The sequence below is a fragment of the Manis pentadactyla genome, chromosome 5, assembly GCF_030020395.1.
Source record: "Manis pentadactyla isolate mManPen7 chromosome 5, mManPen7.hap1, whole genome shotgun sequence".
NCBI classification, from domain to species: domain Eukaryota; kingdom Metazoa; phylum Chordata; class Mammalia; order Pholidota; family Manidae; genus Manis; species Manis pentadactyla.
In genome coordinates, this window is record NC_080023.1 from 155,850,923 (window position 1) to 155,873,980 (window position 23,058).

A 23,058-nucleotide genomic window follows, 5' to 3' on the forward strand; every position below is an offset into this window, starting at 1 on the left:
CAACTCAATAATAAAAATAACCCAATTAAAAATGGGCAATGGATTTGAATAGACATAACTCCCAAGAAAATACAAAATGGCCAATAAGCATGTGAAAAAATGCTCAACATCATTAGTTATTAGGGAAATACAAATCAAAACCACAATGAACTATCACTTCATACCCAGTAAAATGGCTACATTAAAAGATAGTTAATGACAAACATTGGCAAGGAGGTGGAGAAATTGGACCTTCATACATTGCTGGTGGGAATGCAAAATGCTGCAACCATTTTGAAAAACAGTTTGGTGGTTCCTTAAAGTGTTAAACATAGAGTTACCATATGATTTACCCAGTAAAAATTAAACTCCTAGCTACATATTCAAGACAAATGAAAATATGTCCACACAAAAACTTGTACATGAAGTAGTGATTCTACAGCATCTTACTATGCTGATGGACAGTGACTGTAATGGGGTTTGTTGGGGGGACTTGGTGAAGGGGGGAGTCTAGTAAACATAATGTTCTTCATGTAATTGTAGATTAATGATAATGAAATGAATTTTTAAAATCTAAAGAAAAAAACTTGTACATGAATGTTCACAGCTTACTCATAGTTATTATTCATCATGCCAAAAAATGTAAACAACCCAAATATCCATTTGTTTGCCATGGATGGATAAACAAAATGTGGTATATCTATACAATGAACTATAATCGGGCAATAAAAAAGAACTGAAGTACTGATAATGCTACAACATAGATGAATCTTGAAAACATGCTAAGTGAAATAGACCAGTCACAAAAGACCACATATAGTATAATTCCATTTATATGAAATGTCCATAATAGGCAAATCTATAGAGATAGAAAGTAAATCAGTGGTTGCATAGCGCTGGGGTGATTGTGGGGATACAATGGGAAATGACTGCTAATGGGTACAGGATTTCTTTTGGGGATGATAAGAATGTTCTATGGATGTTTACTGCCCTCATCTAGCTCGGATTAACACATAGTCTACAGGCACACACCTGATCATCTACATTTGCTCTCTTACAACACTAAACTCTGTTTTCTACCTTTATCTTGTATCTACCTACCACTTCAGCATTTTATTAAAAATAATAATAATAGAGAAATGTGGTATCCACATATAAATCAAGTTTAAAAATCAAATGAATATTCATATTTGAACTGACTGTGTATAGTTCATAATGCATGAACAAAACCGAAAGCTTCTGTGATGACTGCCCTTGCACTGTTCACCATGTAACTTATTCACTATGTAAGAATTTGTACTCCATGTAAGAATTTGTTCGTTATGCATCAGAAGATTGGAGACTGACGAAAATTAGGCTTGGGGTGGATTAATGATTGTGCATTGAGTATTGACCCCCCTATACAGAAATTTATTGTGGTTAACAACTATTTGATCAATAAATATGAGAGATGCCCTCACAAAAAAAAAAATATATATATATATATATATATATATATAAACACACTTCCAATTGTAAAATAAATAAGTAACCGGGAGGTAATGTATAGCATAAGGAATATAGTCAAAATATTGTAACAACTTGGTATGGTGATACCTGGTACCTAGAATTATCATGTATATAAATGTTGAATCACTGTGTTGTACACCTGAAACTAATGTAATGCAATACTGTTGTCAACTACCCTTCAATAAAAAAAAGAATCTTAAAAAAAAAAAAAGAATGTTCTAAAATTAGAGTGTGATGGTTGTACAACTCCATGAGTATTTCAAAAAACACTGAACTATACACTCTAAATGGTTAGTTTTATGGTATGTGAATTATGTCTCAATATGTATATTTTTAAATGAGCATCAGCGTCACTTGGGAGATGTATTTTTTCAAGGCAAATTTCCTAGCTCTGTCTTAGAGACTGTGATTCTCTAGGTCTGGGTTGGAGCCCAGAAGCCTGTGTTCTTAACCTCTCCAGTTTATTCTGATGCCGGTGGTTCAGGAGCCATACTTTGAAAAGCATTACCCTAAAGGCATAGGTATCCAGTAGCTTATTGTTAAGTCCGGGGAAAGGAAATCCCAGGCAAAATACCTCTAAAAACCGAAATCAGTCAAAGGGAGAAATAAAGTTTAAAACCCGTTTATTGCTTACAAGGTGCAGTCCAGGGCCATCTCTCTCCTCTGCTCCGTAAGAGGTCAACCAGCAAGCAAGCCATCCCCTCCCCTTAAACTCTCAGGTTCAGACATGCCCTCAGTTGCCCAGATAATTACCCATTGACATGGAGATGAACTCTCCACCTCTGAGGATATACAAATGCACTAAAGCCAGGCAAGATATTCTGGAAATATTACAATTTTACCCACACTTATGTAATAAAAAGATGAAAATAGTAATAATAGCTAGCAAGTATTGAGTGTTTACAATGTGCTAAGTATTATTTTAAGTGTTTTACATATCTTATCCATCTAATATATACATATATTATTATGTAGATAGATAGCCAGACAAGAGCAGGGAGGGGACTGGAACTCTGGCTGGTATTTACATTTGGTTAGATTCTTGTTGATATTCTAAACATTGCATGTAAACTGTTCTCTTGGGTTGTGGAGAGTGAGGGTATAGAAAACAGACCTGCCAAAACTGAATGGATCCAACATAGAGGAGAGACTGACCCTGACTTCAACTCAAAATACAATATATACTCATTAGCATACTAAAAATCACACCCCTTGGTGCCATGACAGTTCTGAAGCAGACTACAGGACAAAAAGAGGGCAAAACCCTATTTCCCCCAAATCCCCTCCCTATTCTGAGAAAACCCCACCTATCTGTAAGACCACCCAACCCAAAACCCACCATGCCGCTCATCTCTGGAGCATGCCCACACTCCCTCCTTGAGTACTTTGCTTTACTAACCTCTCAAGCATGCCTACACTCCTTCCTTGAGTGTGTCCTTTTGCTTTATTAAACTACTCTTTGCTTGTACCTGCCTGACCTGCTCATGAATCTTTCTGGATCAGAGTCAAGAACCCTCTTGAGGGGTGGAGGTCTCACCTAGCTGGCAGGGAGAGCTCCCCAGACTGGATTTCCTGAAACACTATTACAGGTCCTATAATTTCTCTATTTCCAGATGCACATGAGGAAACTGAGGCACAAAGAGATTTAGTGATGTGTCCAAGATCACACAGCTAGTAAATGGCACAACCAGGATTGGAATGTTAGGTTCAGGCATTGTGGTTAAGCTGCTTTGCCTGGGAAAATAAGAGGAATCTAGGTTGGATTGGTTGAGTTGGGTTGGGTTGTTTTGGTGTAGCTGAAACAGAGGGTAAAGAACTGAAAGGAGGAAGATGATAAAGGAGCAAGTAAAGTGATTTTTCTCCTGACAAACCAGAGATCCCAGATGATATGTGGGTTACCTAGAAGGAAGAAATTGAGGCTCTGAGATATTAAGTAACCAGCTTTAAGCCACATACCTGCAGTTTTTCCTTTAGCATTTATTGATTATCTACCATTGCCAGGTCCTATGCTAGGCTGTGGAGATATGTTTTGTCTACTACATTTCTTTTTTTCCAAGGAGCAAACTGATTCTGGCCATCTTTAACATAAAGGCTATGAGGCAGCTTACAGGGCTAAAGAGAAGACTGGAAAACCATACTTAGAGTAGTCAGGACTCAGGTAGGCAACAAAACAGGACCTGGATAGCAGGAACCACCTGTCAGGTCAACCAGGTGCAACTATTGGAATGAGGGAACTCCAACCAGTTTTGAATGGCCTTGCATCATGCTATTCAAGAGTCATTAATAAAAATTTGAGATAAACTCAGAGCAACAAGCTCAAATTGACAAGTATACAAAATCTTTAAACATAACTAAGGGCTTTTTTACTGCCCCTGGCTGCCTGATGACTAGCCACCATTATGAATGGCACAAGTAACCATCCAGGCAAAGAAATTCATGAGGTACTGTTTTCTACAGAAACAAATGGTCAGAAAGGTCCTTTACCCTGGGAAGGAAACTAACTAAGCCAGAAATTCCAGGAAAACACACCAAAATGTATGAGAACATGCCAGTGATCCTTGTCCTCAGATTTGAACCCACTTTGCTCATGGCAAAACAGTAGACTGATAAAATTTACAGTTCCTTGGATTGTACAAAGAGAAATCAACCATACATGAATTTGCAAAATATGGCCTGGATGAGAAGGAAAGAACTCAAGAAAATCAGTAAGACACAGAAGAAACGAGTGGAAAAAGCTAAAAAGGATTAAAGATACAGCATTGGCTTGATCTTTGTTTGAATGTGAAGATTTTTCACCAGGAGACAATAAACTATATAAAAACTTGAAAACAAACAATAACAACTCAACAAATGGGGGTGAGTGGCATGTAGGGAAAATAGTTAAAGTTTATTGTAACTCCAGGGAGAGGAAATCCCAGGGCAAAATACCTCTAAAACCAAAATCAGTCAAAGAGAGAAATAAAGTTGAAAACCCATTTATTGCTTACAAAGTGCGGTCCAGCACCGTTTCTCTTTCCTGCTCCCGCAGAATCAAGCTAGACCTCCCCCTAACTTCTCAGGTTCAGATAAGCCCTCGGTTGCCCAGGTAATTACCCATTGATATGGAGATGAATTCTCCACCCCTGAGGAATGCCTGTTGATATTGCAGATGCACTAAAGTCGGGTGAGATATTCTGGAAATATTACAATTTTACCCACAGTTATTTTAAGATTGAAAAACTAGGAAAGGCCTAATCTAGTTCACTGTACAGATTGGGAATTAAGACCCAGAGAGAAACAGCAAGTCAGGGGTGGCCCTGGGTCCAGAAACCAGGGTTCTCACCATCTGTCTCATACACTAACTGCCTCTTGTTCCTGGGCTGGGTGTCTAGTAAGACCCACTGGAAGACCCACAACCAGCTCCCTCCTCAATCTTGGACTCAAATATCTATGAAAATTAAGGGAAACCTCCCTGACATGGTGATGGGAAACCTGCAGGACAAGTTCTCATGCCCACCACTCCTCATATATCTCAGATCCCATCAGAAGATCTGAGTAACAGCCACACTGTTTTAGCTACTTTACCACTCAGTCAGGAAGAAAGTGGCTTCCACCTTCTGCCTTCTTACAATACCCCAGCCAATGAGAGACTGTCACAACTCAGCCAATAAGCAGCCATAATACATGGATCTCCCAGTTTACTCCAATGGTCTTTTTGCTTAGAAACAGCTCTCGTAACTCAGCCCTTCCTCTATAAAATAGTGTTCCTTTCCTTCTTTTTCCAGTGATGCCTTTGGTTCTGCTGTGGCTTGTGTGTCCTGGATTGTAATTCTCTACCACTCCCAAATAAACCTGGTTTTGCTGGTAAGATAACTGTTCTAATTTTAAAGTTAACATACTGTAGGAGCCCAAAAGGAACCAGAGCTCTGGCGTTACATAATGCCCTGAGGAGAGGTTTCCGAGATCCTGTGCCTCCAGCTCTCTCAATATCCTTCCTGTCCCCTACCCACAAATGCCCACCATTGCAAAAGCCATCCTGTTAGGAAAACAAGACCAAGATGTAAACTAGGCCATCAACCTGAAGGCTGAAGGTTGACTCTCCCTCCCCCAGCCTCCTCTTTGAACCCCTCTCCCTCCTCAGGAACCACACCCTCCACAACTGTGCATCCAGACCCTTCATGCCCTCCACCAAATACACCAGATTTCCTGGCTCTGGGAAAGGAGACAGATACAAGTGGGCTTTGCTTGTTTCTTCCTGGCATCTGCTCCACCTTTCCCCTTTCCTAATAGGACCCTGAATTCTCGGCCATGTGCTTGAAGTGGGATAGACCTCAACCCCATTCCCAGGGATGGGCCCTAAATGGCTTAAGCTAACTGACACATTCCAAACCCCTAAACACAGTGATTCATTCAGAGATGAGCATGTGACCCATCAGGTTAGTCAGAATTAACAAGACTCAATTTTGGAATTTTAAATTGAGTTACGGGGAAATGGGTCTTTTTCTTTCTGGTGGATTTGAGCTTGAAAGAGGCCTAGGATCTGGTAAGTATAAGGCAAGACAAGGAAACGCGAAGGCCTGAGTACTTCTTTTGGTGAAGATACAATGAACCACTTTTCTTTTTTTTTTTATTAAGGTATCATTGATATACACACTTATGAAGCCTTCACATGAAAAACATTGTAGTTACTACATTCACCCATATTATCAAGTACCCCCCACACCCCATTGTAGTCACTATCCATCAGTGTAGTAAGATGCCACAGAGTCACTACTTGTCTTCTCTGTGCTACACTGTCTTCCCTGTGACACCCCCAACACCATGTGTACTAATCATAATACCCCTCAATCCCCTTCCCACTCCCTCCCCATCCACCCTCCTCCACCCCTCTTCTTTGGTAACCACTAGTCCCTTCTTGGACTCTGTGAGTCTGCTGCTGTTTTGTTCCTTCAGTTTTGCTTCATTGTTATACTCCACAAATGAGGGAAATCATTTGGCACTTGTCTTTCTCCTCCTGGCTTATTTCACTGGGCATAATACCCTCTAGCTCCATCCATGTTGTTGCAAATGGTAGGATTTGTTTTCTTCTTATGGCTGAATAATATTCCATTGAATATATGTACCACTTCTTCTTTATCCATTCACCTACTGATAGACACTTAGGTTGCTTCCATATCTTTGCTATTGTAAATAGTGCTGCGATAAACATAGGGGTGCATATGTCTTTTTCAAACTGGACTCCTGCATTCTTAGGGTAAATTTCTAGGAGTGGAATTCCTGGGTCAAATGGTATTTCTATTTTGAGTTTTTTGAGAAACCTCCATATTGCTTTCCACAATGGTTGAACTAATTTACATTCCCACCAGCCTTGTAGGAGGGTTCCCCTTTCTCCACATCCTCGCCAGCATTAGTTGCTCCTTGTCTTTTCAATGTTGGCCATCCTAACTGGTGTGAGGTGATATTTCATTGTGGTTTTAATTTGCATTTCCCTGACAATTAGCAATGTGGAGCATCTTTTCATGTGCCTGTTGGCCATCTGAATTTCTTCTTTGGAGAAGTATCTGTTCATATCCTCTGCCCATTTGTTAATTGGGTTATTTGCTTTTTGGGTGTTGAGGTGTGTGAGCTCTTTATAAATTTTGGATGTTAACCTCTTGTCAGATATGTCGTTTACAAATATATTCTCCCATATTGTAGGATGCCTTTTTGTTCTGTTGATGGTGTCCTTTGCTGTACAGAAGGTTTTTAGCTTGATGTAGTCCCATGTGTTCACTTTTTCTTTTGTTTCCCTTGCCCAAGGAGATGCGTTCAGGAAAAAGTTGCTTATGTTTATATTCCAGAGATTTTTGCCTAGTGTTTTCTTCTAAGAGTTTTATGGTTTCATGACTTACATTCAGGTCTTTGATCCATTTCAAATTTACTTTTGTGTATGGAGTTAGACAGTAATCCAGTTTCATTCTCTTGCATGTAGCTGTCCAGTTTTGCCAACACCAGCTGTTGAAGAGGCTGTCATTTCCCCGTTGTATATCCATGGCTCCTTTATCGTATATTAATTGACCATATATGCTGGGTTTTATATCTGGGGTCTCTATTCTGTTCCATTGGTCTATGGGTCTGTTCTTGTGCCAGTACCAAATTGTCTTGATTACTGTGGCTTTGTAGTAGAGCTTGAAGTTGGGGAGCACAATCCCCTCAGCTTTATTCTTCCTTCTCAGGATTGGAGCCACTTTTCAATTTAAGCACTTTTTTACTTGCATAGACAAGAAGAACAAGCCAGCTCTTGTGATCCTTGTTCCACACACCAAAAAACTGACACTGAAACAAAAGAGGCCAATTACAATACTCTGTTACTGAGGACCAATTTTAGATTGCAGTTAATAGGTTTTATATTCTGCAGCTCCATTTTTAATAGGATGAGGCAAAACGTCCCATTAGCTCATCAGAACCTGGGAAGCAATAAGGAAACTGTCTCATAACAGCTTCCCAGGGGAGATAGGGAGGGAGTGGGAAATGGCCTCAGATCTTACAAGCCTCACATTCTATCAAGTTCTGGGAGGATCACAAGGCATTGGTTAAGGCTCAGCTAAGCTTTTCAAATCTTTGCCCCTGTGGACTATCTAAATGAATACATGCAAGATCACCTGGGGCCATGGCAGAGCCATTCTCCTACATCATCGTGTGGTGACAAAGAGAGAGCCTGTCAAGAATTTTGCCAATTTCCAGGAAATGTTTTGGAGAAATTAGAAAAGACTGGATCTTCCTATCATTATTTAATCCACTGGGCCAAGACTTGCCTGACGGCATTATTGCTGAACATTTCAACCAAATTCCTTTTCTAGTTTAATCCAGTTTGGGTTGGGTATTCAGTTATTTGCAACCAAAAGCTCTTGGGTATTCAGTAATTTGCAATCAAAAGCTCTTAACCAGTACAACAGGAGATGGAACTCAGTTTCTCATATACTTCCCTGGCTTCAATGACCATTTATATGTTGATGACTCTCAGATCTTTATTTCAAGATTTCTCCTGTTGAGATCCAAACTACCTCCTAGACTTCGCTACCTGGATATCCCATAGTCATTTTAATCTCCAAATACCTAAGGCTGAGTTTATGATCTTCCTTCCCATAACTCACGATTCTTCTTTAATTCCTTATCTCTGTGAATATCATCACCAGTTTTTCAGCTGCTCTGCCCAAAACCTGGGAATCAACCTTGACACCTCCCACTTTCCTCTCCTATGTATACAATCCACTTTCAAGCTCTGACCTAAGTATCAGTCAAATCTATCTACTCCTCTCCATCTTCACTGCCACCACCCTGGTCTAAACCTAGATGTCTGCTCTACTCTCCTGGCTGGTCTCCTGCTACCACTCTCCATTTTCCAACCCTTTCTCTATGCCTGACATCCATTGTTGAATGAATGAATGAATGAATGAATGAATGGACGAACAAATGAATATCACTAATTGCTCACATAAAACACTTCAGTGGCTTTTCTTTGTACTTAGTTTAAGAACCCAAGTCCTTAAGGTGGCTCACAAAGGCCTACATAACCTATGCCCCTACTTACCTTCTTTGCCTCATCTCCCACTTTTCTGCCCTATTTGCCCCTAAGAAAATAAACTATCAATAGTCATTACCTTGATACATTCTGCATTGTACACCCCACCAGCTATCCCCAACAGCATCTGCCCTCACTTGGCAAAGTCCTACTTATCCTTCAAAGCCCATTCTTAAAGTTTTCTTCTCTATGATGGAAGACTGATTCCATCAGAGACTCAGTTCTTTATAATCACAAAGCACTTAGCAGCTGCCTCTAATTTATCAATAAGATCGCTTATTGATCACTATCTCGTAACTCTATTATCTGAAGTTCTTAAGAATCTGATACTTCTGTTTGCTGTGTTTACTGAATCTTACTCATGTTGGATTGTTTTCTTGTATATTTCATCAATTGTTATTTTGTGGATTATTAGCTAATGTTTGGAAGGACTTTATATATAGGAATTGTGTGGCCTGCATTGGGGGTTGTAAGGGGAGAGATCCAGAGAGGATTTACATTTGTTTCTGCTAGGCATCCAAGAGATAAGTCTTGGAGTAGGTCTCCTTTTATGTTAATTTATCAGCCTCAGGGATTCCCAGCCAATCAAGTGGTGTAAATATGAACCCCAGACTCATCAAGGGCAGGCATATGGTTTTGAGTTCTTAGGGGATAGTTTCTTTCCCCCACCCAAAGACGAGAGCAAGATGAACACATATTCTTTTTTGTGTTCTTTGCTAGTAGTCAAATGTATGTTTGTTTTACCCTAATCTAATCTTTCACTATGAGTGTAGCCCTCCAAGCATCCTAGTTTTATCAAGGGTGTCAGTTCCAACACCTAACCTCACGTAAGCCCAAGTCTCATCTCCCCAAATGTCTGTTAAAACCCAAACTGTTACAGGTTCAGCTGTGCATGCAAAAGGATGTTTGTTGCTTTTATTTCCAGCATTTCTATGTGTCATACAGCAGGAAGTTCCAGATATTGGCAGAAAAGGAAGTCTAACTCAATACTTAGAAATGTCACTGTTTACTTGTCTATTTTCTCCATGAGTATCAAGATCTAGGAGGGCAGTGCCTGGGTCTGACTTATCACTGGGTCAAGACACACAGCCCAAGACCTGGCACCAAGTAAATGCTCAGTGCATCTGTTGATACTAAACTTCCAGCCAGACACCTCTAGTGATGGGAGCTCACTTTCTCCCAAAGTAGCCTTTCCTTTGGAGAGGGTTGTATTACCTGACTGATCACCTGGCTAATGAGAGGCAGCCTGCCTCTCATCTGTGTTCATCCTTTCCAATACTCAGCTTGTCCGCTCAGATTCTACAGAGTGGGGCTCAGGGCCTGGATGACCCCAGTGATGACTGGGACTTTGAACTTTGATTTAGGAGGAAGCACATGGGCCAGTTCTAAGCGTAAATGTAAGGGTCTCATGCACCATTGGTGGAGGGCTAAACTGGCACAACATTTTGGGAGAGCAGTTTGTCAATTTGTTAATAGAATTCAATTCTATTAAAATTCAAAATATACATACCTATCAATCAATCTTGTAATTCCCTTCTCTGAATCTACTCCATTCATACAAGAAGAGTCACTGTAGCATTGTTTGTGGCAGCAAGAAATTGAAACCACCCAACTTTTCATCAATAAGTGATCAACTAAATAAGCTATCTTCAGCCATACAATGGGAAACTGTAAGATTGTTTTTTTTCATGAAGTAGATCTATGTGTATTGACATAGGAAGAACTCCAAGTCATACTGCTGAGTGAAAATGTGAGTCTACAGAATATATACTATAATATTAGACAGAGAATATACTATGATATATTTATAGAGAAACCAACCAACCTATAAGCTATATAAATTGGTACATGCTGGAGGCTATTTGGAATATCTATCAACTTTTAAAATGCTATTTAAATTGTTTAAATAACCTCAACTGACTAATCCCCACCAACAGATAGGAAAAATAGTGGATAAAAATATTAACTGCAATGTTATTTATAATAATAACATTGGAAACAATCTTTCTTTCCATAGGCAACTTGATAAATATCACGCACATACAATGGGATCCTATGCATGTGTGAAAAAGAATGAGACTGTCTTCAACAGCTGGTGTTGGCAAAACTAGACAGCTACATGCAAGAGAATGAAACTGGATTATTGTCTAACTCCATACACAAAAGTAAACTCGAAATGGATCAAAGACCTGAATGTAAGTCATGAAACTATAAAACTCTTAGAAGAAAACATAGGCAAAAAATCTTCTGAATATAAGCATGAGCAACTTCTTCCTGAATACATCTCCTCGAGCAAGTGAAACAAAAGCAAAAATGAACTCGTGGGACTACATCAAACTAAAAAGTTTCTGTACGGCAAAGGACACCATCAGCAGAACAAAAAGGCATCCTACAGTATGGGAGAATATATTTGTAAATGACATATCCAACAAGGGGTTAACATCCAAAATATATAAAGACCTTACACGTCTCAACACCCAAAAAGCAAATAACCCGATTAACAAATGGGCAGAGGATATGAAGAGACAGTTCTCCAAAGAAGAAATTCAGATGGCCAGCAGCCACATGAAAAGATGCTCCACATCACTAATCAGGGAAATGCCAATTAAAACCACAATGAGATATCACCTCACACCAGTAAGGATGGCCAGCATCGAAAAGACAAATGCTGGTGAGAATACAGAGAAAGGGGAACCCTCCTACACTGCTGGTGGGAATGTAAGCTAGTTTAACCATTGTGGAAAGCAATATGGAGGTTCCTCAAAAAACTAAAAATAGAAATACCATTTGACCCAGGAATCCCACTCCTTGGAATTTACCCAAAGAATACAACTTCTCAGATTCAAAAAGACATATGCACCTCTATGTTTATTTCAGCACTTTTTACAATAGCCAAGATATGGAAGCAACCTAAGTGTCCATCAATAGATGAATGGATAAAGAAGATGCGGTACATATACACAATGGAATACTATTTGTTGGGTCTGTGCAATTGACCTCCAAATAACCAGGAAACGCATGGATGCAAAAGCAAGAGCGTTTATTGGGTAACCAGCATGCTGGGGTCTCACAGTCACAGGTGGAGACCCCAAAGTACAAGTTCATTCTTCTTTTATACATAGGAATGGGGTCGTGTGTAGAGCAGGCGGTGTGCAGAATGGGCCGTGCGCAGAGCAGGCCATGTGCAGAGCAGAACAGGCTGTGCGCAGAGCAGACCATGCGCACAATGGACTGTGTGCAGAGCACAGTGGGCCATGCACAGACCGGGCCCAGATATGACCTGACTCTCACCACAACCAACCCGTTCACCAACCACCTGGACTGGTTCCCTCCAGGTGGAGCAACACTCCCGACCACTGGGTGGGCAAGCCGTCCACCTTCCACTGGCTGGGAGCATCTGGCCAGCCCTGGCAACTGTGTTGGCCAAAGCCCTGCAACTCCTGCAACCTCCCCCTGATGTGACCTGTCTCCCACAAAACAAAGTCACCTACAAAATGGAGCAGCATTAGTCAGGACTCTTCACTATTCATCCATAAGAAATAAACAAATCCTACCATTTGCAACAACATGGATGGAGCTGGAGGACATTATTCTCAGTGAAATAAGCCAGGCGGAGAAAGACAAGTGCCAAATGATTTCCCTCATTTGTGAAGTATAACAATGAAGCAAAACTGAAGGAACAAAATGGCAGCAGACTCAGAGACTCCAAGAATGAACTAGTGGTTACCAAAGGGGAGGGGTGTGGGAGGGTGGGTGGGGAGGCAGGGAGAAGGGGACTGAGGGGTATTATGTTTAGTACACATGGTGTGTGGGATCACGGGGAGAACAGTGTAGCACAGAGAAGGCACATAGTGGAACTGCAGCATCTTGCTGCGCTGATGAACAGTGACTGCATTGGGGTATGGGTGGGGACTTGATAATATGGGTAAATGTAGTAACCACATTGTTTTTTCATGTGAAGCCTTCATAAGAGTATATATCAATAGTACCTTAATAAAAAATTAAAAAAAGAAAAGTAAAGTAAAAGAATGAGGCTGTTCTCCATACTGATAAGGAAAGGTCTTACAAGATATACTGTAAAGTGAAAAAAACAAGGTTCAGAACAGTGTCTCTATTTGTGTGAAAAATACATATATGTGTATGTGCATTGGATTTTAAATGCTAGAATATCTCCGGAAGGGATCACGGGAAACTAGGACTGGTAATTGCCTCATGGAGGAGACTGGATATTTGGGAACAGGAAAGGGAGGGACACCTGCTTTTCTTTGTATTCCCTGTTGAACCTTTGGAATTTTGAACTATGTCCCTATAATTAAGTAAATAAAAAATGTTAAAGCATAGTTCTAAAACTGGAAGCAAAACAAGCCATGAAACACACCCTTCCTATATGTATACACATGTGTTGTGCAGAAAAAGAAAAGGACACCAAACCAGGGCAGTGGTGGAAGGTCTCTTGGACAAGGGGTAGTCAGGGTGACCTTGATATGATCTTGTTTGAATTTTATGTTTATATATATTTTTAAATTACAAGGGTTACTTAGATTTTTATACAATATATATGTAAGTTGTTGCATCATTTAAAATACATTTTAATTTAAAAAAATAGACTTCAGGTAGATAGAATACAACCACACTAAGACAAAGGAGTGTGGCTGACCTTCCTTCTTCTGGAAGATTCATGTCATGCCCTTTATCCCACCTGCCTTTCCCCAAAGACACCCTGGCTCAGGAGGGACCTGAGCTACTCCCAACGTCTTTCCACAGAGGCTCTCCTGTCACCTCTCCCCCACTTGGCTCCCTGTCCCCAGGGTTTTGGACTGAGAACCAAAGTCAGTGAAACATAGGGTCATGGTCCAGAGGGACCCACCAGCACGAGGCTGAGCAGGCCAGCCCAGGAAAACTGGGACTCTGGCTCTGATACCTCTCTGTTCACTCCCTTCAATGCTCCACCCCCCTTCCCAACCTCCCGATTTGTGTCTCTCTCTTTGTTCATTCAGTGGAGAGAAGGCATCTGAAAAACCCATCCAACTAGATGTGTAGGGATTTAGTGCCCCATCCCCTTCTTGACTAGTTGTATTTTAGGAGGCATTTAAAAAGGCCAATGCTTAACTGTAAGAGAAGACACAGTAATGGTGGAATGTCTGGCACTAGTGAGGAAGGGATCCTGAGGCAAAAGGGCTTTCCCATCACACTTAAGTCCTGTTGATAGGCAATTTCTAATAGGGCTTAACTATATAAGCTCTGGAGCCAGGCTGACAGGATTCACATCCCACTTAGTAGCTGTCATACTTTGGGCAGATAACTCAAACTCTCTGTGCCTCAGTTTCCAAACCTGCAGGATGGGAATAGTAAAGAGTAGTTCCTCATAGGATTGTTGTGAAGCTATGAGATATTACATAAAAAACCTACAGAACACCTCCTGGAACATAGAAAGCAGTCAATAAATGTTAGCCATGACATGTATTACTTACATAAATACATTTCTTTTAGAGGACAGAACTGGAAATCTTTGAAATTCCCTGAAGAAGAAAAATTAAATCTGGCAAGTCAATAAATCATCCGGAAACAGAGCGAAGAAGTATTAATCACTAGCTTTCCAATCCAATCCAAATCAGAAACAGTTGTCACAATAGAGGAAGTTCTATAACAAAAGTCTAAGAAAAATGATGTTCTGACCAAAATCTGTGACAAATTCAGTTAAAAGATGGAAAACATCTAACCTGGGAGTTATGAACTGCTAAACTTGCCCTTCTCAAATGACTTGATCAATGATGACTTTATACATGTAGGTGACTGGTCACATTGTATTTCCTTAACTAAATTGAGTAAATATACTTCAATGTTCCTTTTTTTTTCATTTCAAACCAACTTTGTAGAGGTATGAGTTTTGACAAATATGTACACCCATGTAACCAATACCACAATCAAAATATAGAACATTTATGTCACTCCAGAAAGTTTCTCATTGTCCTTTTATTCAGTCCTTCCACCCACTCCCAGGTAGCTATTGCTCTGCTTTGTTGGTATGTATAGCTTTTCTCTGTTCTAGAAGTTCATATAAATGGAATCATATGGTATATACTCTTTGCATCTCATTTCTTCTATGTAGCATGCTACCTTGAAGTTCATCCATATTTGTTGCAGGTATTAGTAGTTTATTCCTTTTTATTGCTGAATTGTGTGAATATACCACAATTCTATTAACTTTACATACTAGATTTTAAGAGAATAAAGGTTGACTGAGTTTGAACTCTAGGAGGAGAAGGCGAAGAGGGAAGAATTGGAGGTAGAAGCCTCAAGTTCCTGTCCTGTCCCTTTCACTCACTCATTTTGTTACTTGGGCAAATCCTTCTCCCTTATCCAGGCTTCGGTTTCCTCATCTGCAAGGTTAGGGTACTAGATGATCTTTAAACAACCATTCCATGCAATTCCATTACAGGTGGAAGGGTTTCTTCTCCTATAAGAAGGCGTATTTTTTTAAGGCTCCCTAGTAAGGTCCTGCCCCCAGGAGCTTAGAATAGATCCAGTAAATTCCTCTGGCAGAAAGGGAGGACAAAATTCACAGAAAACCAGACAAGCAGATGGAGAATAAGCAGGGAGACCCCAGGTAAATCTAGGAATTGGTCAATAAATATTTAAACTCCATCCAGAACCTCTATCCCTCAGTTTTCTGCCAAAAGCTCCTGATGGTAGACTTTTGGCTAGAATCAAGGGAGTTGGGCCAGGAGGATTTTATGGAGCAGGCAGTGTTCTGAGGACATCAGAGAGCAGGCCACGGTGAAGGCTGAGGCTGCCACTCCAGGCCTGGAGGGTAGGGTGGGTAGAACCAAAGGAAAGCGAGATGGGAAAAGCTTGATCCAGAGATACCATTGAGCCCAAATACCCCCAGAACATGGATAAATTTGGGGCCCCACATGGCTCAGGCTTAGTACCTTCAATGTCACATTCAAGAGCTGCAGTATAAAGAACAAACTGTTGAAAACAAACTCAGTTTCAGCTACAGGGGACTGACTGGATAACTTTATCCCTACTACAATATAATGAAACAGTACATGTCTGTTAAAGAATAGGGCAGCTCTGTATGTACTATCAGGGACAGGTTTCCAAATTGTATTGCTAAGTTAAAAGAAGTAAATTTGAAAACAATGTGCATAGTACACTATCATTTGTGTTCAAAACAGGGAGATTGTATATACCTTTATATTCTTGTATATTCAGAGAGTATTTCTGACAATTCACACAATAAGCTGGTAACAGCAGTCACCCCTGAGGAGTGAAGTTGATTGGATGGTGCTGGGGTGGAAATATCCTCTTGTTCTCTGGGATTTTGAGTCATGTGAATGTTAACCTATTCAAAAATAAATAAAAATGTATTAAATTCAAGAAAAATAGTTCAACTCCTAAAAGTAATTTTAAAATGACTAATATTTGTAACTCTCAAGACATCAGAAAGTCTCTAATCCTCTCATGCCCCACTGCTGCCACTCAGTGTTCCCCACTCACCAAACCTGTCACTTTTCATTAAAAACTAGCCTCCTAGGCCCTTTTCCACAACCTTGTTTTTTTCTTTCCTTCCCTCTTCTCTCACCTCTCCATCCTGTGTCTGTCACCCTGCTATCCCAGTTCCATATCTCAAAAGCCTAGAAAAGCAGTCAGACAAGATAAAACTTCATTAGAAAGCCATGGGCAGAAAAAAGTGAGCAGGCAAGGAATTCCCCATCATACTCCCATTGTACAGACAAAGAAACAGAGGCCTATAGAAGGATAGTCACCCCAAGTCCTATAGCAAGTCAGAAACAGAGCCAAGACAAGGATGCAGGGCTCTGATTTGAAATCATATTCTGGGCCGTTCAGCCTAATTGCCCCAAGGCAAGCTTCTGCTCATCCTTCAAAGCCTAATTTAGATGTCCTCTCTTCCAGCAAGCCTTCCTTGAATCCCTTTTTGTTTTTTTGGGTGGGGTTATTTCCCTAGCACCTTGTCCAACCCACCTTCCTATCCTTAATTTCCTGGTACTATGATGTTTCTGATTATGTTTCTGAATGAGCTCTCAAGTATAGAAAAGTTACTTTCTGTCTCCCAGAAAGTTACTAGGCATTCCTCAGTGTGTGGTGAATTGAAAGTGTGCAGGGCTCTAAGAGATAGGCAGACTGTGTTTTGAGGGCTTTAAGTGGGGAGAGGTTTTACTTTTTTCCAAAGAGATCTTGGAGAACTTCCCAGAGGAAGTGCCATTTGGCTCATATATACCCTGGAGTTGCATCCCATATATTCAAATTACTCAGTTACAACTAAATAACTTTGGAAAAAGAAAAAAAATAGGAAAAATGATTTTTCCCAGTTATAACACTATTTCTTATGAGTTTCACAAAAATATTTACACTAAGACAAAATTTACCAGAGTAAAGTTAGTATTTCAAGCTGCTTCTTCACTTTCATGCAAAAAACTTTTTCAATACATGTGTAGCAGTTTTCTGTTACTGTGTAATAAATCTCCACAAACTGAGGGACTCATGACAACACCCATTTACAGCTCACAGTTCTGTATGTCAGAAGTCCAGGTACAACTCTGGGTTTTCAGCTCAGGGACCCATAAGGCTGAAATCAGGGTATTGGCCAGCTGTGTCCTCACCTGGAGATCAAGTAGGGGAAGTCTGGCTTCCAGGGTCCCTCAGGTTGTTGGCAGAAGTAATTTTCTTGTAGCCATATAGCTGAGATTCCCATCTTGTTATCTGTTAACTGGTGACCAGCGTCAGCTTCTAGAGACCCCTCTTGGGTCCTTGCCATGTGGCTCTCTCCACAACACAGCAGTTTGCTCCTTCAGGGCCAACATGGGAGTGTCTGCTCTTTAAGAAAATGATTTTATGTTAGGAGATACTAGATTTTTCACACATGGGCTTTGTAATTTTTATGCTATTCATTATTGTATACATATACACATACAATATCTCTCTTTTTGGCTATTGTATAAATATTTTTAAATTATCAAATGTACATCAAATGGTTCAACAGTCCCCCTTCCTCCCCATCCCCATCTACTCCTCTTCCCCTTGGTAACCACTAGTCACTTCTCAGTGTTATGAGTCTAATGCTATTTTGTTCCTTCTGTTTTGCATTGTTTTTATATTCCACAAATAAGTGAAATCATATGGTATTAGTCTTTCTCTGCCTGGCTTATTTCATTGAGCATAACACCCTCTAGGTCCACCTATGTTGTTGCAAATAGGAGGATTTCTTTTCTTTTTATGGCTGAATAATATTCCATTGTCTACATGTACTACATCTTCTTTATCCATTCATCTACTGATGGGCACTTAGGTTGCTTCCGTATCTTGGCTATTGCAAACAGTGTGGAGATAAACATAGGGGTGCATTTATCTTTTTGAATCAGGGATTTTGTTTTCCTTGGGACACATACAATATTTCTATACATAATTGAACATACAGAAACATGCACTGACACTTATTAACTCTGTGATCTTAGGCCTGAGCAGTCTGAGCCTCGATTTCCTCATCTGTAAATTGCAGATAACAACAGTGTCCATCTTGGAGTGTTACAGGCACATAGTAAGTGCTCAATAAATATAAGCTGCTGATTACATTAGTCTTGAAGAATAGAGAGGGTCTAGACACAGGAGATTAGGTGGGGGAGACAGGGTTCCCTAGGAGGAAGAAACTGCAAGAGTAAAATCCTGGAAATAGGAAAACTGGTGGTGGTTTGGAATGTAATCATTTGCATGGTGTGTGTGTGTGTGTGTGTGTGTGTGTACAAAGAAGGCTACAAGAATGGGTGAGGGCAGTTTCAGTCATCCCTGCAGTCAGTACTTCCTGAATGCTTTTGTACTAGGTGCCAGGAGAGGATGCCTGGTCAACAGTGTGAACTGAAGCCTGGAGGTAGTAGGGAGCAAAGGTAAATCTGTGCTCAGGAAAGGGCACTGGTCTGAGCATCAGGGAGTCCATCTGGTCCTAGGAGAGTGGCTAGTTCAGCAGGTGGGAACCCAGCTCTCCACTCTCTCCTCTCCAGCCTCAAAGCTGGAGGGATACAACCATTTCCCTCCAAAAGTTCTAAATGTGGGAATTCATGCAGGGCACCCACACCAGAGCAACTCACTTGGATACTTGTCCACACTCACAAACACACCCATGGAACCCCAAAGTCACCATCACACCCTCACACTGTGAGTAAATGAACTAAAGTTAAGCCAGGCATCTGGCTTCCTGCCACCTCCCTCCCTCTTCCTGAAATAAATCCTGTCCTGATCATCACCTCCCCTTTGTCAGGGGCATTAAGCATAGTTCACACAAACAGACCTGAATGCCTGAAGGTTAGGGTGGAGGTACTGTTTAGGAATCATGAAGCCAGCCATTTTGCAGATGGGAAAACTGAGGCTCAAAGAAAGTGACTTCCCAAGGGTCAGGCAGGCAGTGAGCCCAGGATAGAATCAAGATTGAAATCTGGATATACTGACAATCAGCTCAGCCCAAGGTCTTTTTCATGGTACACGCACGTGCACACACACACACACACAGCAGTTATCCTCAGTTCAAACATTTCTGGGTTGAACAACAAAGCTTTCTGAGTAGAAGTTCTGGGGATATGGCCCTTGTTAAGGTGTAGGCCAATCTGTTGGGGGATTCTGGGGATTCTGTTTCCTAGCTTGCTCTACCAATTAAATTTCTTCCCTTCTCTGTTTCTTCACCAGCAAAATTGGAAAAATAATATTGCCTACATTAGAGAGTTGTGAAGATTAAATGACTTAATACAGGTAAGGACTTATAAATAACAGTACGTGGCATATAGAAATCCCAACAGAACTGTCATTAATATTAATTATTTAACTCTGTAGATCCTGGGCTAGTTGTAATGTGTGGGTGGTACTGCTTCTACAGTGATCAGGATTTGCTGGTTTTGATTCAGATTCCAAGCTACTCGCTGAGTTTTGTCTCAGCCTTTCCCTCTTTCTTTGAGGGGGAGGGAGGAAAGGGGAAAGGTGAGCCAGTTCTCCAGAGGGCTCATACCTTTGAGTAAACACAAGGTCCTGTGAGGGTCACACCCAAGCTGACACATCTCTACCCTTTGAAGTGGAGGCCCCAAGCACTGGGGAACCCCTAGGGTCTGGTGAGGGCAAGCCCAAGGCCCAGACAGTAATAGAAGGGTAGCCTCTTGACATCCACTCCTGGAGCTCATAAAATTGGGCAGGTGCTTATATCTAGGCAGGGATTGGATGGGCATGGGCATCTGATAGCCCTGGGTGTGTGAGCTCATATGCACACGTGTGCATGTTTGTACATGGATGCTTTCATATGTAGGCACAGATGCCCATGTCTATCCATATATGTACACAGCTTTGGCACCTGTCTGATTGGAAATGAGACTCCAGGATTACCTCCAGCATGGTGCCCACTGCCTCTTTTTATAGTTCCCAGGTCCATGCCAGGGTCTCAGAATACTAATGGGCAGGATCAGTAGATGGCTCTGCTGTTCTAAAATTCTGAGCAAGTACGTTGACCTCTCTGTGCCTCAGTTTCTCCACCAATAAAATGAGTTTGAATGAATTGAACTCTGAGGTCTCCTCCAGCTCTGATACTAAGTCTCTGTGGTGGAGAGGTATTAGTCCCAGGGTTTTAGGACAGAATTCCACTGGGCTCTAGCCCCCTACTTCCTTGGGTACCCTTGAGTCTACAGAGAAATGGAAGACTTGGATTGCCCTAGCAGCCTGTACACAGGGCTCCTCTAAGGCTGGGAGCAGAATCGAGGTCATTTAGGGTATCAGAGTATATGCCAGGACCCCACTTCCCTGGGTTTGGGGAACCAGAACCCTGTGCCCAACAGAATGACTCCTTTACTAGGGTAGAGGTCCAGGCATAGACTCTTGTGCCAGCCACCCTTCTTGAGCTGTAACTGCTGAGCCTTTGATTAGAGTCTGCTCTGCCAGGCCCAGCACAGGCTGGGTGAGGGGAGTATATGGACAGAGATTCAGCCTTTAGGATACCAGCCATCCATGTGGGAAGACACATACACAAAATTAGTCATCATCACTTACTGTCTATTAAACAAATAAATGACTGCCCATCAAGATGGCTCTGGACACATAGGTGAGGACAGGGAAGGCTACCTAGAGGAAAAAGGAGTAAGTAGAACCTTGAAGACAGGAAGGATATGAATTCAGAAATGCCTAAAAAGGGCATTCCAGGCAGGGGAAAGAGCCTGAGCAAAAGCGTGGCTGTGGGAGAGTACTGAAGACATACTGAGGAGTTTGCCCTTAGCACAAAGTGCACGTAGGAGAAGGGAGGACGCAGTTGGAGAGCTGGAGCTGGAAGGTCATGAACTTTTGGAATGTGGTACTTTGGGAGCCACAGAAGGTTTTAGAACAGGCAAATGGTGTGACAGAAGAGGTGTGTTATAATTATTTAAGTCAGCAAGGAGGCCAAAAGAGAGTATGAGATTAGAAGCTGATGTGATGAGCAAAGGCTCAGGGTTGCACAGAATATTTTGGGGACACCACTACAAGGGCTGTTTTGGCAGTATTTTGCTGATATCTTCTCCCTACCAGCCCCATTCCCAAGCCTCTGGGTATTATTTCCTGGCTCCTCCTGCTAGTTGCTAGGGCTGAGGAATCCCTCTGGGGTTTCAGACTAGGTTGGGACAGGGTTTTATCAGCAGAGCCTGAAGCTCCGGCCTAGCTTACCCCTGCCTCCTGTTGGGCCAAATGGGCAGCTCTCAGACTCACCCCCACCAGCCCGCTCTACTGAGAGACGACCCTGCACCCCTGGCCCTGGAGATTCTGAGGATGTGTGTTTGTGGTCTCTCCTCAGGCATTTCCTAGGTCATGGGACTGCCTGGGTCAAGAACATGGGAATGACAGAATCCTGAGGAGAGTCTGAAAGAATCTCTAGAAGGAAGCTTGGATATATTAAATTTGACAGATAAGGATATCAAAGCCCATAGAGGTGACATAATTTGCTTGAAGTCACACAGCAAGTTTGGGGCAGTCAGACTAGGCCCAGGTCTCCCTGGGATTGCTGAAGCAGTGTGGGGTTTAGATAATCTGGTACATGTAGAGAGTGGAGAGGGTTGGGGCCAGCAATTATAGTTCTAGTCCTGGCTCTGCTATTTATGATAGCTTTGTGACCTTGAGAAGCCGCTTGGCTCTCTGAGTCTGTTTCCTCAACAGGAAAATGGGGATAATACCACCTTTTGGGGTTGTTGTGAAGATCAAAATACATAAAGTGCTATAGCACAGTATCTAGCACTCAGTATGTGTTCAATAAATGTGTTAGTGGTTGGGAGTACCAACAGTGGGTACTCAATAAATATTTGTTGATGTGTTATTGAATATGAATCCACATAACTACAGTGAAATCTGTTAGCCTCGGTTTTCCGGGTGTAATCAGGACTAATATTCTCTGTTCTGTCACTGTTTTGTCCAGCCCCAGTAGCAACGTGGATTAAATAAAGTATGTAAACGTTCCGGCACAGAGCCGCCTCTAGGCCAATGTTTATTCAGCTCAGAGCAACTGCTCTCTAAGTTCTACTCTGTAAAAATTTTTCCGTCACTTTAATCAACTCTTCTACACATCCGGGTGCTCCTCTGGAACCAGAAGCACCTGGTTTTGTCCCCCACCTAAGCCTGCCCAGCTGAGGAAAGACGGGGTGGAAAAGCAGAGGGTGAAGAGGGGAGACAGAAAAGGGAGGGGAGCAGAGAGAAAGGTGGTTCAGAGAATGGAGGTGCACCGACCTGGTGTGCAGAAAAGGGTACAGATTAGGGGACCCGGATATAGGACGCAGGTGTAAGAATATAGGGGTAGTGGGAGGGGAGAGGGCGCCGGGACACGTGAAGGGAGTGTAGGAAGATGGGGATCCCATAGGAATCATTGACATTCAGTGGGTCGCCCTAGGGCTGGGGGCCAAGCTCCCAGCAGTGGCCTCTCCGGGATGCCCCCATGAAGCTCGGAGTCGGGCTCCGAGACTGAAGCCACCAGCTTGCCAACCATGGAGGGGGTGGGGATGGGGGATCCGCAGCTTGGGATTGGC

At 41.8% G+C, this 23,058-nt stretch overlaps 1 long non-coding RNA gene across 2 annotated transcripts; it reads right to left on the bottom strand.

Annotated features, from left to right (window-relative positions):
• Positions 1-1,720: 1,720 nt before the first annotated feature.
• LOC118920928 (uncharacterized) lies at positions 1,721-22,919 on the bottom strand. Of its 2 annotated transcripts, XR_008997937.1 has the most exons (4): positions 21,068-22,919; positions 17,656-17,869; positions 16,225-16,376; positions 1,721-7,782 (listed from the first exon to the last, which is right to left on the bottom strand). It is a non-coding gene; the product is annotated as an uncharacterized LOC118920928 (long non-coding RNA). The 2 variants fall into 2 exon arrangements; XR_008997936.1 differs by lacking the exon at positions 1,721-7,782 and having other exon boundaries at positions 13,613-16,376.
• Between the last annotated feature and the right edge of the window lie 139 nt (positions 22,920-23,058).